A 15,821-nucleotide genomic window follows, 5' to 3' on the forward strand; every position below is an offset into this window, starting at 1 on the left:
GCGGTGGCAGGGGGTAATAGGGTTGGGGTTGATGTCAGCTTATAATGCCAGCTGACATCAAGCCCAGGTTAGTAATGGAGAGGCGTCTATAAGACACCCCCATTACTAACCCCATAGTCAAAGTTAAAAAAAACACAAACACCCAGAATAAAGTCCTTTAATTGAAATAAAGACACAATCCTTTATTGTTCTAAATTAAACCATACTTACCATCACGCCCATTCCAGCTGAAGCCAACGATCTCCTGCAATAAAAGAAAAATAATAAAGCAACCTCATCCTTACCTTTCCATGGTTCCCACGACAGCTTCAGCTCTGCTACATCGAGATGACAGGCTGGACCGCAGCAGAACGCTGCCATCCAGCCTGTCATCCCGCAGACACTGAGAAGCGCAGGCTTGCTTGCGCTGCTCAGCGTCTCTCTGTGACGACATCCAGATGAGCCGAGTTCATGTCCAATGAACTCGGCTCACCTCATGCACGTCACTGACAGCGTGGGAAAATTCTCACGCTGAAGCGCTGATTGCAGGAGAATTTTCCCACGCTGTCAGTGACGTGCAGGAGGTGAGCTGAGTTCATTGGACATGAGCTCACCTCATGCACATCACTGACAGCGTGGGAGAATTCTCCTGCACTCAGCACTTCGCCCTGTTTTTGTGTCCAGCCAGGTACAACTAGGCAGCTGGGGGCTGGAATCCGCAGCGCAGGGAGGCCCAAGCTTTCTGGGCCACCCCCGCTGCAAATTGCAGTCCGCAGCCACCCCGGAAAATGGCGCGTTCATAGAAGCGCCATCTTCTGGCGCTGTACCCAACTCATCCAGGGCCCTGATGCGGTGGCTCACTGGGTAATAAAGGGGTTAGGGCCAGCTTGGCATTATCAGCTGGCCCTAAGCCCGAAATTCATGGGGTCACGCCAATATTAGACATGACCACCATGAATTTCTAGTAAAGTATTTAAAAAAAACACAACACCCAGAAAAAAGTCCTTTAATTGAAATAAACACACAATTCTTTATTGTTCTAAATTAAACCATACTTACCATCACGCCCATTCCAGCTGAAGCCAACGATCTCCTGAAATAAAAGAAAAATAATAAAGCAACATCATCCTTACCTTTCCATGGTTCCCATGACAGCTTCAGCTCTGCTACATCGAGATGACAGGCTGGACCGCAGCAGAACGCTGCCATCCAGCCTGTCATCCCGCAGACACTGAGAAGCGCAGGCTTGCTTGCGCTCCACAGTGTCTCTCTGTGAGGGCATCCAGATGAGCCGAGTTAATGTCCAATGAACTCGGCTCACCTCATGCACGTCACTGACAGCGTGGGAAAATTCTCCTGCACTCAGCGCTTCAGCGTGGGAGAATTCTCACACTGAAGCGCTGAGTGCAGGAGAATTCTCCCACGCTGTCAGTGACGTGCAGGAGGTGAGCTGAGTTCATTGGACATGAGCTCACCTTATGCACGTCACTGACAGCGTGGGAGAATTCTCCTGCACTCACCGCTTCAGCGTGAGAATTTTCCCACGCTGTCAGTGACGTGCATGAGGTGAGCCGAGTTCATTGGACATGAACTCGGCTCATCTGGATGTCGTCACAGAGAGACGCTGAGCAGCGCAAGCAAGCCTGCGCTTCTCAGTGTCTGCGGGATGAGAGGCTGGATGGCAGCGTTCTGCTGCGGTCCAGCCTGTCATCTCGATGTAGCAGAGCTGAAGCTGTCGTGGGAACCATGGAAAGGTAAGGATGAGGTTGCTTTATTATTTTTCTTTTATTGCAGGAGATCGTTGGCTTCAGCTGGAATGGGCGTGACGGTAAGTATGGTTTAATTTAGAACAATAAAGGATTGTGTCTTTATTTCAATTAAAGGACTTTATTCTGGGTGTTTGTGTTTTTTTTAACTTTGACTATGGGGTTAGTAATGGGGGTGTTTTATAGACGCCTCTCCATTACTAACCTGGGCTTGATGTCAGCTGGCATTATAAGCTGACATCAACCCCAACCCTATTACCCCCTGCCACCGCACCAGGGCAGCGTGGAAGAGCGAGGCTAAGTGCCAGAATTGGCGCATCCTATGAATGCGCCATTTCTGGGGCGGCTGACGGCTGGTGTTTCTAGCCTGGGAGGGGGCCAATATTCATGGCTCCCTTCCTGGGCTATTAATATCAGCCCCCAGCTGTCTGCCTAGCCTTTGCTAGCTATTAAATTAGGGGGGACCCCACGTCATTTTTTTGGGGGGGTCCCCCATTTTAATAGCTAGTAAAGGCTATGTATTCAGCTGTGGGCTGATATTAGTAGCCTGGGAAGCTCCGTGGGTATTACCCCCTTCCCAGGCTTCAAACATCTGCCCCAGCCGTCTGCTTAACCTCCGCTAGAGCCTAAAATTAAGGGGAACCCCACACCAATTTTTTTAATAATAAATCCTTTATTTTAATACTAAATGACAAGTACAGTAACCAACACTATCACTGTACTTCATATATATGTGACTGACATGTTTCTATCTATCTAATCTATGTGTGAAGCTCTATTCTGTCTGTTATAAATTGTCGGGTACCGCTGCTGAATTGCCGGCCGGCTTTTTTAAAGAGACGGTGCATGAAAACACTATTATTTTTTTTGATAAATCCTTTACGCTAAATGACAAGTACAGTAAGCAACATTGTCACTGTACTTCGTATATATGTGGCTGACATGTTTCTATCTATCTAATCTATGTGTGAAGCTCTATTCTGTCTGTTATAAATTGTCGGGTACCGCTGCTGAATTGCCGGCCGGCTTTTTTAGAGACGGTGCACGAAAACACTAATATTTTTTTTGATAAATCCTTTACGCTAAATGACAAGTACAGTAAGCAGCACTTTCACTGTACTTCGTATATATGTGACTGACATGTTTATATCTATCTAATCTATGTGTGAAGCTCTATTCTTTCGGTTCTAAATTGTCGGGTACAGGTGTATGCCGCTGCTGAATTGCCGGCTTTTCATGTTTCACTGTTGGCACTGTTCCCATCGATTTGGGCAATCACTGTAATGCCACAACCACCATGGCTGTGGCATTACAGTGAGTGGCAGACAATCCCTGCATGATTGGTGCTCTAAATAGCGCCAGACATGCAGGACACGCTTTTGGTGCACGAACAGTTATCGAACATAACCTCGAACAGCCGAATTTTTTGCAAATCGTTCGGGTTCGTCGAACAACTCGAACACCGCCCAAAACAGCTCGAATTTGAGATTGGCGAACAGTTCTAGTCGAACACCGCTCATCTCTAATACCGACTTCTTCCTGTACCACTGCTTGAAGAAGTTGTCTTCCAGAAACTGGCAGTAGGCCTGGGAGTTGAGCTTCACTCCATCCTCAACCCGAAAAGATCCCACAAGTTCATCTTTGAAGATACCAGTCCATACCAGTACCCCACCTCCACCTTGCTGGCGTCTGAGTCAGAGTAGAGCTCTCTGCCCTTTACTGATCCAGCCTCTGGCCCATCCATCTGGCCCATCAAGAGTCACTCTCATTTCATCAGTCCATAAAACCTTTGAAAAATCTGTCTTAAGATATTTCTTGGCCCATTCTTGACGTTTTATCTTATGTTTCTTGTTCAAAGGTGGTCGTTTTTCAGCCTACCTTACCTTGGCCATATCCCTGAGTATCGCACACCTTGTGCTTTTTGATTCTCCAGTAATGTTGCAGCTCTGAAATATGGAAAAACTGGTGGCGAATGGCATCTTGGCAGCTTCACGCTTGATTTTCCCTAATTCATGGGCAGTTATTTTGCGCCTTTTTTGGCCAACACGCTTCTTGCGACCCTGTTGGCTATTTGCCATGAAATTCTTGATTGTTCGGTGATCACTAGTGTTGAGCATTCCGATACTGAAATATCAGGTATCGGCCGATATTCGCGGTATCGGAATTCCGATACTTAATTCAGATACTTTTACAATATCGAATACCGGAATCGGAAGTTCCCATAATGCCTGCGCTCTGCCATTTCTCTGAAGGATGACAAGCTGGATGGCAGCGCTCAGCTGCGATCCAGCCTGTCATCAGAATGCCATCCCAGCGTGGGAGAATTATCCTGATTGTTTAAAAGCCGGCGCGCAGTAAAAAGCCGCCGGCTTTTAAACAAGCACACAACCCCATACTACTTCCCCGCAGCCTCCCACCCCGATCCTCCGCTCCCCTCGCCACCTCCCATCCCGATCGTAAGTTAGGACCGGGCGGGGAGCGCAGCACCAAGGAGCGGGGAGCGAAGGACCCGGGAGGGGAAGCCGGCAGTGAAAAGACTTCACCGCCGGCTTTCCCGTTCTGTGCTGCGCTTTCCCGCCGGTTATTTCAAATGAACAGCTGCGGTATCAGGTGATGCCGATCAGCTGTTCATTTGAAGTCGCCGCGGTGCCCTCAGAGGGTTCATGTGAGTTCATGCTTGACTGCATTGCATGAACTCACATGAACTTTCCCACGGTCGCACAGGTCAGCCTCACCTCACAGACCCGTCATGATTGGTGTGTGTGGGTGTCTGTGCGATGTGTGCGGGTGTGCGCGGTGTCTGTGCGATGTCTGCGGGTGTGTGCGGTGTCTGTGCGATGTGTGCAGGGGTGCGCGGTGCCTGTGCGATGTGCGCGGGTGTGCACGGTGTCTGTGTGATGTGTGCGGGTGTGTGCGTGCAGGCAGACATAGGCCGATGTGACACTACTACTCCCATCGGCCTATGTCTGTCCCCCGTCCACTCGTGCCAGCAGGATCAGCTTGATGGGAGCAGTAGTTCCCATCAGCCTGATCCTGCTATTTAAATTGCCCTACTGTGTCCCCAATAAATGTTAAATACATGTCATTGGTGGCCAGTGGTTGCCTACAATAAATTAGTTTATACATTACCTGTCCCCGGCCGATCACCACCTAAAATAAAGTAAAAAATAAAAAACTACACCTATACTCACCTAGACACCTAATTCCCCGAAGCCATCGATCTCCTGTAATAAAATATAAAATAATAAACCACAACCTTATCCTTACCCCTCCGTAGTAGTCCACGAGTGTCCCACGAAGATCTCCAGTTCAGAGCAGCCACATAGAATGTGACCGCTCTGAACCGCTGCCGCCGCTAGAATGACGGGGCCGTAAAGCAGCCCCGTCATTGCATAAGCGGGTTCACCGGAGTTCAGGCAGCGCTGCTCCGGTCAACTCCTTTACGGCCCTGCTGTATCGTGAGAAATTCCCACGGTACAGCAGTGCCGTAAAGGAGGTCTCCGGAGCTGCGCTGCCTGAATGCACTCCGGTGACCTCAGTCAGTGGCTTCCGCTGCCGGGAGCGGACGTGTTCCCGGCAGTGTGAACTTACAGCAGCCATGCACAGCTGTCACCATCTCCAGATGTGACAGCTGTGCATGGGAGATCAGCGCAGGAACATGGACAGGTAACTATTTTTTTTTAGTAAACTAAGAATTTAATAAAATTGTGTGTTTTATTTCAAATAAATTATTTTTTTCTGGGTGTAGTGTGTTTTTTCTTTTTCTTTTTAAAACTTTGTAGGTTAGTAATGGGGGTGTCTTATAGACGCCCATCATTACTAACCTGGGCTTCATGGCAGCTGGCGTTGACATGAACCCCAGCCCTATTACCCACTGCCACCGCACCAGGGCAGCGTGGAAGAGCGAGGCTAAGTGCTAGAATTGGCGCATCCTATGGATGCGCCATTTCTGGGGCGGCTGACGGCTGGTGTTTCTAGCCTGGGAGGGGGCCAATATTCATGGCACCCTTCCTGGGCTATTAATATCAGCCCCCAGCTGTCTGCCTAGCCTTTGCTAGCTATTAAAATAGGGGGGACCCCACGTCATTTTTTTGGGGGGTTCCCCATTTTAATAGCTAGTAAAGGCTAGGTATTCAGCTGGGGGCTGATATTAGTAGTCTGGGAAGCTCCGTGGGTATTACCCCCTTCCCAGGCTTCAAACATCTTCCCCAGCCATCTGCTTAACCTCCGCTAGAGACTAAAATTATGGGGGATCCCACGCCAATTTTTTTTTAAATAAATCCTTTATTTTAACACTAAATGACATTTGAGGAGTTAATAAAGATGCAGTCCCTAAATTATTATTTATTTTTTAATTAATTTTTCCCAAAAATGTTAACGTGGGCTTTGCTATATTTTTGTATGCTAGCCAGGTACAGCATCCAGCTTCTATGAATGCGCCCAGAAAGCTTGGGTTCTCCCTGCGCTGCAGATTCCAGCCCCCAGCTTCCTAGTTGTACCTGGCTGGACACAAAAATAGGGCGAAGCTCCACGTATTTTTTTTTTTATTATTTCATGAAATTCATGAAATAATAAAGAAAAAAAGGGCTTCCCTATATTGTTGTGTCCGGCCAGGTACAAATAGGCAGCTGGTGGTTGGGGGCAGCCCGTTCCTGCCTGCTGTACCTGGCTGGACACAAATATAGCGCAAAGCCCCACGTCAATTTTTTTTTAATTATTTCAGGAAATTCATGAAATAATTAAAATAAAATTGATGTGGGGCTGCGTCCTATAGTTGTGTCCAGCCAGGTACAGCAGGCAGGAACGGGCTGCGCCCAACCACCAGCTGCCTATTTGTGCCTGGCCGGACACAACAATATAGGGAAGCCCTTTTTTTAAAAAATTATTTCATGAAATAATTAAAAAAAATTGACGTGGCGCTTCGCACTATATTTGGGTCCAGCCAGGTACAGCAGGCAGGAACGGGCTGCCCCCAACCACGAGCTGCCTATTTGTACCTGGCCGGACACAACAATATAGGGAAGCTCTTTTTTTCTTAATTATTTCATGAATTTCATGAAATAATTTAAAAAAAAAATACGTGGGCTTTGCCCTATTTTTGTGTCCAGCCAGGTACAGCAGGCAGGAACGGGCTGCCCCCAACCACCAGCTGCCTATTTGTACCTGGCCGGACACAACAATATAGGGAAGCCCTTTTTTTCTTAATTATTTCATGAATTTCATGAAATAATTAAAAAAAAAAATACGTGGGGCTTCGCCCTATTTTTGTGTCCAGCCAGGTACAACTAGGCAGCTGGGGGCTGGAATCTGCAGCGCAGGGAGGCCCAAGCTTTCTGGGCCCCACCCGCTGCAAATTGCAGTCCGCAGCCGCCCCGGAAAATGGCGCGTTCATAGAAGCGCCATCTTCTGGCGCTGTACCCAACTCATCCAGGGCCCTGGTGCGGTGGCTCACTGGGTAATAAAGGGGTTAGGGCCAGCTTGCCATTATCAGCTGGCCCTAAGCCCGAAATTCATGGGGTCACGCCAATATTAGACATGACCACCATGAATTTCTAGTAAAGTATTTAAAAAAAACACAACACCCAGAATAAAGTCCTTTAATTGAAATAAAGACACAATTCTTTATTGTTCTAAATTAAACTATACTTACCATCACACCCATTCCAGCTGAAGCCAACGATCTCCTGCAATAAAAGAAAAATAATAAACCAACCTCATCCTTACCTTCCCATGGATCCCACGACAGCTTCAGCTCTGCTACATCGAGATGACAGGCTGGACCGCAGCAGAACGCTGGCATCCAGCCTGTCATCTCGCAGACACTGAGAAGCGCAGGCATGCTTGCGCTCCTCAGTGTCTCTCTGTGACGGCATAAAGATGAGCCGAGTTCATGTCCAATGAACTCAGCTCACCTCATGCACGTCACTGACAGCGTGGGAAAATTCTCCTGCACTCAGCGCTTCAGCGTGAGAATTCTCCCACGCTGTCAGTGACGTACATGAAGTGAGCTGAGTTCATTGGACATGAGCTCACCTCATGCACGTCACTGACAGCGTGGGGAAATTCTCACGCTGAAGCGCTGAGTGCAGGAGCATTTTCCCACGCTGTCAGTGACGTGCATGAGGTGAGGTCATGTCCAATGAACTCGGCTCACCTCATGCACGTCACTGACAGCGTGGGAAAATTCTCCTGCACTCAGCGCTTCAGCGTGAGAATTCTCCCACGCTGTCAGTGACGTGCATGAGGTGAGCCGAGTTCATTGTCGGCTCATCTGGATGCCGTCACAGAGAGACACTGAGGAGCGCAAGCATGCCTGCGCTTCTCAGTGTCTGCGGGATGACAGGCTGGATGGCAGTTTTCTGCTGCGGTCCAGCCTGTCATCTCGATGTAGCAGAGCTGGAGCCGTCGTGGGAACCATGGAAAGGTAAGGATGAGGTTGCTTTATTATTTTTCTTTTATTGCAGGAGATCGTTGGCTTCAGCTGGAATGGGCGTGACGGTAAGTATGGTTTAATTTAGAATAATAAAGAATTGTGTGTTTATTTCAATTAAAGGACTTTATTCTGGGTGTTTGTGTTTTTTTTTTAACTTTCACTATGGGGTTAGTAATGGGGGTGTCTTATAGATGCCTCTCCATTTCTAACCTGGGCTTGATGTCAGCTGGCATTATAAGCTGACATCAACCCCAGCCCTAATACCCCACTGCCACCGCTACAGGGCAGAGGGAAGAGCGAGGCTAAGTGCCAGAATTGGCGCATCCTATGGATGCGCCATTTCTGGGGCGGCTGACGGCTGGTGTTTCTAGCCTGGGAGGGGGCCAATATTCATGGCTCCCTTCCTGGGCTATTAATATCAGCCCCCAGCTGTCTGCCTAGCCTTTGCTAGCTATTAAAATAGGGGGGACCCCACGTCATTTTTTTGGGGGGTCCCCCATTTTAATAGCTAGTAAAGGCTAGGTATTCAGCTGGGGGCTGATATTAGTAGCCTGGGAAGCTCCGTGGGTATTACCCCCTTCCCAGGCTTCAAACATCTGCCCCAGCTGTCTGCTTAACCTCCGCTAGAGACTAAAATTAAGGGGAACCCCACGCCAATTTTTTTTTAATAAATCCTTTATTTTAACACTAAATGACAAGTACAGTAATCAACACTATCGCTGTACTTCATATATATGTGACTGACATGTTTCTATCTATCTAATCTATGTATGATTCTCTATTCCTTCTATTCTAAATTGTCGGGTACAGATGCTGAATTGCCGGCCGGCTTTCTTAAAGAGACGGTGCATGAAAACACTATTATTTTTTTATATAAATCCTTTACACTAAATGACAAGTACAGTAAGCAACACTGTCACTGTACTTCATATATATGTGACTGACATGTTTCTATCTATCTAATCTATGTGTGAAGCTCTTTTCTTTCTGTTGTAAATTGTCGGGTACCGGTGTATGCGCTGATGAATTGCCGGCTTTTCGCATAATACATTCTACATTATTCTTAGTTGTTTTACTTCATGTAGAATTAACCTACAAGGAAAGAAAGGGTTTATTTTCATTCCGATATTAGTGTCCCATTGACATGCATTGGTTTCCGGTATCGGAATCGGCGATATCCGATACTTTTTGAGTATCGGTCCGATCCAATCCGATACGATATTTCCTGATATCGGAAGGTATCGCTCAACACTAGTGATCACGCTTCAAAAGTTTGGAAATTATCAAGACTGCTGCATCCCTCTGCAAGACATCTCACAATTTTGGACTTTTCAGAGCCCGTCAAATCTCTCTTCTGGCCCATTTTGCCAAAGGAAAGGAAGTTACCTAATAATTAAGCACACCTTATATAGGGTGTTGATGTCATTAGTCAACACCCCTCCTCATTACAGAGATGCACATCACCAAATTTACCTAATTGGTAGTTGGCTCTCAAGCCTATGCAGCGTGGAGTAGGACAACATGTATAAAAGTATCATGTGATCAAAATACTCATTTGCCTAATAATTCTGCACACAGTGTAGACATCACTGGGGTCTGGGTGCATATACATCACTGGGGAGAGCTAGGGGTCATATACATCACTGGGGTTTGGATGCATATACATGACTGAGGATGAAGGGGCTGCCACAGCTCTTTTCATCTGTGGGATAGCGCGCTAACTCCACCCACAAAGTACGTCCTCACGCTGTACGTAATCCATCAATTTATGCACATGCAGTGTTCAGTGGTGATCGCTTGGTGCGCATGCTAGCAGGGTTTTAAAGATCTGGCAGCTGGAAAAACGTGGCTGCTGGCCCGAGCACTGCGGTTCCTGTAAACTGCCTTGGGGCTGGAGGTTTCCCGCCCCTGGTTTATGGAATCCTTTAAATGTGGGGAAAATACTGATTCCCTTTAAAGCACCACTTCAGCGTTATTTTTTATTTCAGCACTGGAGTGGTGCTACTAAAGTAAGATTCCTGTGTCAAATATAGTCCCGCATTGCCATTTTCTGACCGCAACTTCTGACTTAGAAGAAGTCAGAGGTAACAGTTACAAGTTCTCAATGCAAGTCTATGAGAGCCAGAATGAGGAGCTCCTAGTTTTGCAAAGAAAAGTGACGTCCGCCTCACCCAGCAAACACTGGAGCGATCAAGCAGGTCATAATCTGCAGAAGACAAACAGGAGCAATGCCGATAACAAAATAAGACAGCGGCTGATGAGTATAATACTAGGGCAGGGACCTTACATTAGTAGCACCACTCCAGCACAGCAATAAAAAAAAAGCTGGAGTGCTTTAAAGAGACCAACTGAGTATGGAGTTTTAAGTCCGCCATAAACATTAGACTAATGTCGGCCAAAACTGCTGATATCGACAGGATTGGCTGACAGTCTCATGTGTATGGGGTGTAGAAAATTCTCGGGGGAGTTAAAGGGGTATGCTCATCTCCAAGATCCTATCCCAAGATCCTATCTCAATAAAATCCCAAGATCCTATTCCAATATTAATATTAGCAAATACCTCCAATTAGAAATGTATTGTATTTCTTCTGATTCGCTATGTTGCTTACCCCATGTGCAGGGCATTTCAGCAACTTACATAGTGAAAGTAAGTTAGTAGTGTTGAGCGAGCACTAAAATGCTCGGCTGCTCGAAGCTCGGGCCGAGGTCACCGTGATACTCGGGTGCCCGAGCAATGTTAGTCTATGGGAGACCCGAGAATTTTTGCGGCGGTACCCCCGGCAGTCTGTAGAAAGCCTAAAAAGTGCCCAAAACGATAGTGACAGTGCTCAAATGACATGGGGACAGCATGGGGATCGCCCCAGAAAGCATTTCTGACCCCCAGGTCACTGCTATCAACAACGTGGTCAGAGGTATTAAGCCACTTTTACGGGCTCACAATAAAACGTTCAAAAATGAAACTGAAACTGTTTTCCTGTGAAATATGTTAAGGAACATTCTTTTCAGGGTAAAAACTTGTGTATAAGGTAAAATAAATAACCAAAAACAAAATTACTCCTCCACACCTTGGGCTATGTTCACAAGTAGCATTTTTTATGCGTTTTTGTATTGCTTTCAACCGTGACAAATACATTCACCGGGAAATGTCATTTTAACATTTTACAACCTTATCTGGCCATGTGCGGTGTGACACATGCATACAGTGCTGAAAAGACATGGGAACATCATGGGGAAGACCCCTGGAAGCAACTCTGACACCCAGGTCACTGCCTAATAGTGTGCCCATCAGAAGTGATCCTTGCCGCATCAGAAGATGCAGACTTGCAACTATCCCCGTGCAAGTCCTTGTCCCAGGGCAGTGTTCAATTGTACCGCCCCCATTTTTTGCAATGCAAGCGCAAGTATGCAGCCTGCCACCCACCCCCAGGCTGCAATACCATACTGCTTGCTTGCACTTGAAATTGGGCCTTTTAGGCATTTGGAGGTGGAATCTGGCCACCACGTCATGGCTGCGTAGGCGGCCTGGTATCCATACTCAGTCCCCAACCGCCCGGCAGCCGGGTGTCCACGCTTGGTCCCCAGCCACCAGGGAGTGGCGGGGTGTCCATACTCGGTCTTCAGCCGCCCCGCGGCCGGGTGCCCACACACGGTCCCCAGCCGCCTTGGGGCGGCCGGGTGTCCATAAACGGTCCCCAGCCGCCCCTATTTGTCCCGGAGCGCCTTATACACAAGCGCACATACCAAAACATTACCTGTGCCCTCCCCAGTGCATTTAGTGGGAAGGACAGCCTAACCACAAACACGTTGACAAGTGAATGTGGCCAGGGATGGTCCATCTCACTGACCCCTTCACACTGGGTTAATATTGTGGAAGCCGGGACACAGTTGGACACTGGGATGCAACACGTCCTTCAGACATAGAGGATTGCGGGTCCTGGGTCAATCAGGCTTCAACACAAAGTTCAGAAGGTAGACAGCAGCAGTGGTCGGCCTCCTACACAACGAGTAAATTATTCATGATCACGAGGCCATCCATCTCCTTAGCTTTCTGTTCCTTGGAATGCAAGCGCATGTATGTATTAGCGGCTAGGCCTGGGGTGGTGAGCGTTTTGGCGCATATTCTACCTCCTCCGAGGATTGTTGGATGTTTTCCTGCTACTATCCCAGTTCTATGACTCCCGTTAAAACAAAGCTTCAGATGATGAATGATGGATGAGGTGGTGGCAAAGGAGAAAGAGCAGGAGGAACAGGGACCATTCACATCAATATCAGGCCAGTCAACCACACATGTCTTGTGAGAAACACTATGGCCAGCATATTACCAACTCACGAATAGGTGGTGACAAGAGGAGCCTGCTCACCACCCATAACCGCAAGTAAAAAATGCCTGCTCGGAAAGCAAAGTAGAAGAAGCGAGAGCGAGTAGAAATGTCATGAAAAAACAATATTTTTATTATTCAAATATAAATATATATAATAGTGACACAAGGAAAATAAACACAATGACAATGGGTGATCATTGGATCAGGAAAAGCCCCGCTACATCTTGAGACCCCTCATAAGTATATATTCCTGTACATAATGGATTCAAGCAAAATCCACAAGAGGTTTAAAGGAGAGAAAAAGAGGGGGGAGAAGACAAAATACGCGGGGGAGGTAGAAACATAAGGAGAGTACAGGGTGTCAATCAAAAAGGGTGAGATACCCGTTACCTCAAATGCCCAAATGGGAAACTATAATAATTAATAAATCAAGGTACTCACCCAGATAGTTAGTACACTTTCCTTTAACCCTCTTGTGGATTTTGCTTGAATCCGTTATGTACAGGAATATATACTTATGAGGGGTCTCAAGATGTAGCGGGGCTTTTCCTGATCCAATGATCACCCATTGTCATTGTGTTTATTTTCCTTGTGTCACTATTATATATTTATATATAATGTAATATATTGTTTTGTCGTGCCATTTCTACTCGCTCTCGCTTCTTCAACCACACATGTCTTGTAGGATATGTTTCTGTACCAAAAGGAGCTGTTCGGCTACACAGTTATAGGGCATACAGTGAGTGCAATGCCTAACAAAAATTTCGAGGCACTCCAATGCCCCTTGGAAGTCACATGGAGATCAGAGGGCCTTAACTAAACCGTTTTTTCCATTTATAGCAACTGGGTTTCCTGTACACTGTTGGCCTAAGCAGTGAATGGAAGGCTTTCCAAAAATTAAGAGAAACTGCAATGCCCCTTGAAATAGACGAGGATTACAGCGTACTAAAAACCTTCTACCCATATTGGGGAGTGGGTCTCCCTTAGTGTTTGCCTATGCATTGAAAAGCAAAAGCTGACTAAAATTAGGAGGAAATGCAATGCCCGTTGGAAGAATCGTGGAGGTTAGAGGTAATTAAAAACAACATTTCAATGCCTCTTGGAAGAGCTGTGGAGTTCAGAGTGGTTTAACTAGACGGTTTTAATGCCCCTTGGAAGAGACGTGGAGGTCACAGTAGCTTAACAAGATGGTTTTAATGCCCCCTGGAAGAGACGTGGAGTTCAGAGTGGTTTAACAAGATGGTTTTAATGCCCCTTGGAAGAGACGTGGAGGTCCCAGTGGAATAAAAAGACAATTTCAATGCCCCTTGCAAGAGTGGTGGAGGTCGCAGTGGAATAAAAAGACAATATCAATGACCCTTGGAAGAGTAGTGGAGGTCGCAGTGGAATAAAAAGACAATATCAATGACCCTTGGAAGAGTGGTGGAGGTCGCACTGGAATAAAAAGACAATATCAATGCCCCTTGGAAGAGAGGTGGAGGTTGCAGTGGAATAAAAAGACAATATCAATGACCCTTGGAAGAAACGTGGAGGTCACAGTAGTTTAACAAGAGGATTTTAATGCCCCTTGGAAGAGACGTAGAGTTCAGAGTGGTTTAACAAGACGGATTCAATGCCCCTTGGAAGAGACATAGAGGTCACAGTAGCTTAACAAGACGGTTTTAATGCCCCTTGGAAGAGACGTGGAGGTCACAGTAGCTTAACAAGTCTGTTTTAATGCCCCTTGGAAGAGACGACGTGGAGTTCAGAGTGATTTAACAAGACGGTTTTAATGCCCCTTGAAAGAGACGTTGAGGTCCCAGTGGAATAAAAAGACAATATCAATGACCCTTGGAAGAGTGGTGGAGGTCGCAGTGTAATAAAAAGACAATATCAATGACCCTTGGAAGAGACGTGGAGGTCACAGTATCTTAACAAGACGATTTTAATGCCCCTTACAAGAGCCATGCAGTACAGCATATTAAAAACATTATTCCCATTATTGGGGAGAGGGTCTCCCATAGTCTTTGCCTATGCCTTCCAAGCAAAAGCTGCCAAAAATTAGGACGGAGGAACTTGCAATGCCCCTTACAAGATCCATGCAGTACAGCATATTAAAAACATTATTCCCATTATTGGGGAGTGGGTCTCCCATAGTCTTTGCCTCTGACTTCCAAGCAAAAGCTGCCAAAAATTAGGACGGAGGAACTTGCAATGCTGGCAACACGGACCAGGGTCACCCTGGTGGTATAGTGGTGGTGGAGGCTGAGGATAAGGAGAAGAGCAAAAAACAGCCGAAATGAGGAAGCGTATACCCATGTGTTGGTGTGAAGCAGTCCATGGGAATACACCTCCCGAAATAACACAGTGGATTTTACTTTATGTTACTCTGCTGTCATTTGGTGGTGATGAGAAGTCTGTCCCTATCAAGCCCTTGTTCATTTTGATAAGGGTCAGCTTGTCTGCATTGTCAGTTGACAGGCGAATGCGCTTATCAGTTATAATTCCCCCAGCGGCACTAAAAACACGCTCCGATAACACTCCAGCAACAGGGCAGGCCAGGACCTCCAAGGCATACAGAGCGAGTTCATTCCAAGTGTCCAGCTTGGATACCCAATAATTAAAAGGCACAGAGGAATCACGGAGGACGCTGGTACGGTCGGCAAGGTACTCCCTCACCATCTTTTGAAACTTTCCACTCCTTGTGAGAGTACCACGCGCCTCAGGGTCTGTAAGCTGGGTGAGTCTCAGAAAACTGTCCCAGACGTTGACAGTGTTCCCCTGCCTCTGCTGGATTGGAGTTGTGTCTCTCTCGCCTGTACGCCTTGGTTGGGCAACGAACTGTGATCTCTGCCGCTAGCGTATTCAGATGCAAATTATTTTAACAGCTCTGCAACAAGGGCCTTCTGGTACTGCCCCATTTTTGTAGACCTCTCCACCTCAGGAATAAGAGAGTGAAAGATCTCCTTGTAGCGGGGGTCTAAAAGTATCACCAACCAGTAATGACTGTCACCCAACATTTTGACAACGCGTGGGTCACGGTTAAGGCAGCGTAACATAAAGTCAGACATGCGTGCCAGACTGGTAACGGACAAGACTTCCCTGTCCTCACCAAGATGACGACTGACCATGCTCTCCTCCTCCTCCTCCCTCCTTCCCCCCTATCCTCAGGCCACCCACGCTGAACCGACGGTATGACAGTTGTACAGGTACTACCGTCTACATCGCATGATACTAGCTCCTGTTCATCCTCCTCCTCCTCTCCCTCATTGTCCCCCAATGCACGTTGGGATGAGATGAGGCTGGGCTGTGTGTATTTGCCCGTTATGGCTTCTTGATCCA

Source organism: Phyllobates terribilis, unplaced genomic scaffold (genome assembly GCF_046119375.1).
Source record: "Phyllobates terribilis strain yellow unplaced genomic scaffold, ASM4611937v1 Scaffold_4__5_contigs__length_816908805, whole genome shotgun sequence".
NCBI lineage: Eukaryota > Metazoa > Chordata > Amphibia > Anura > Dendrobatidae > Phyllobates > Phyllobates terribilis.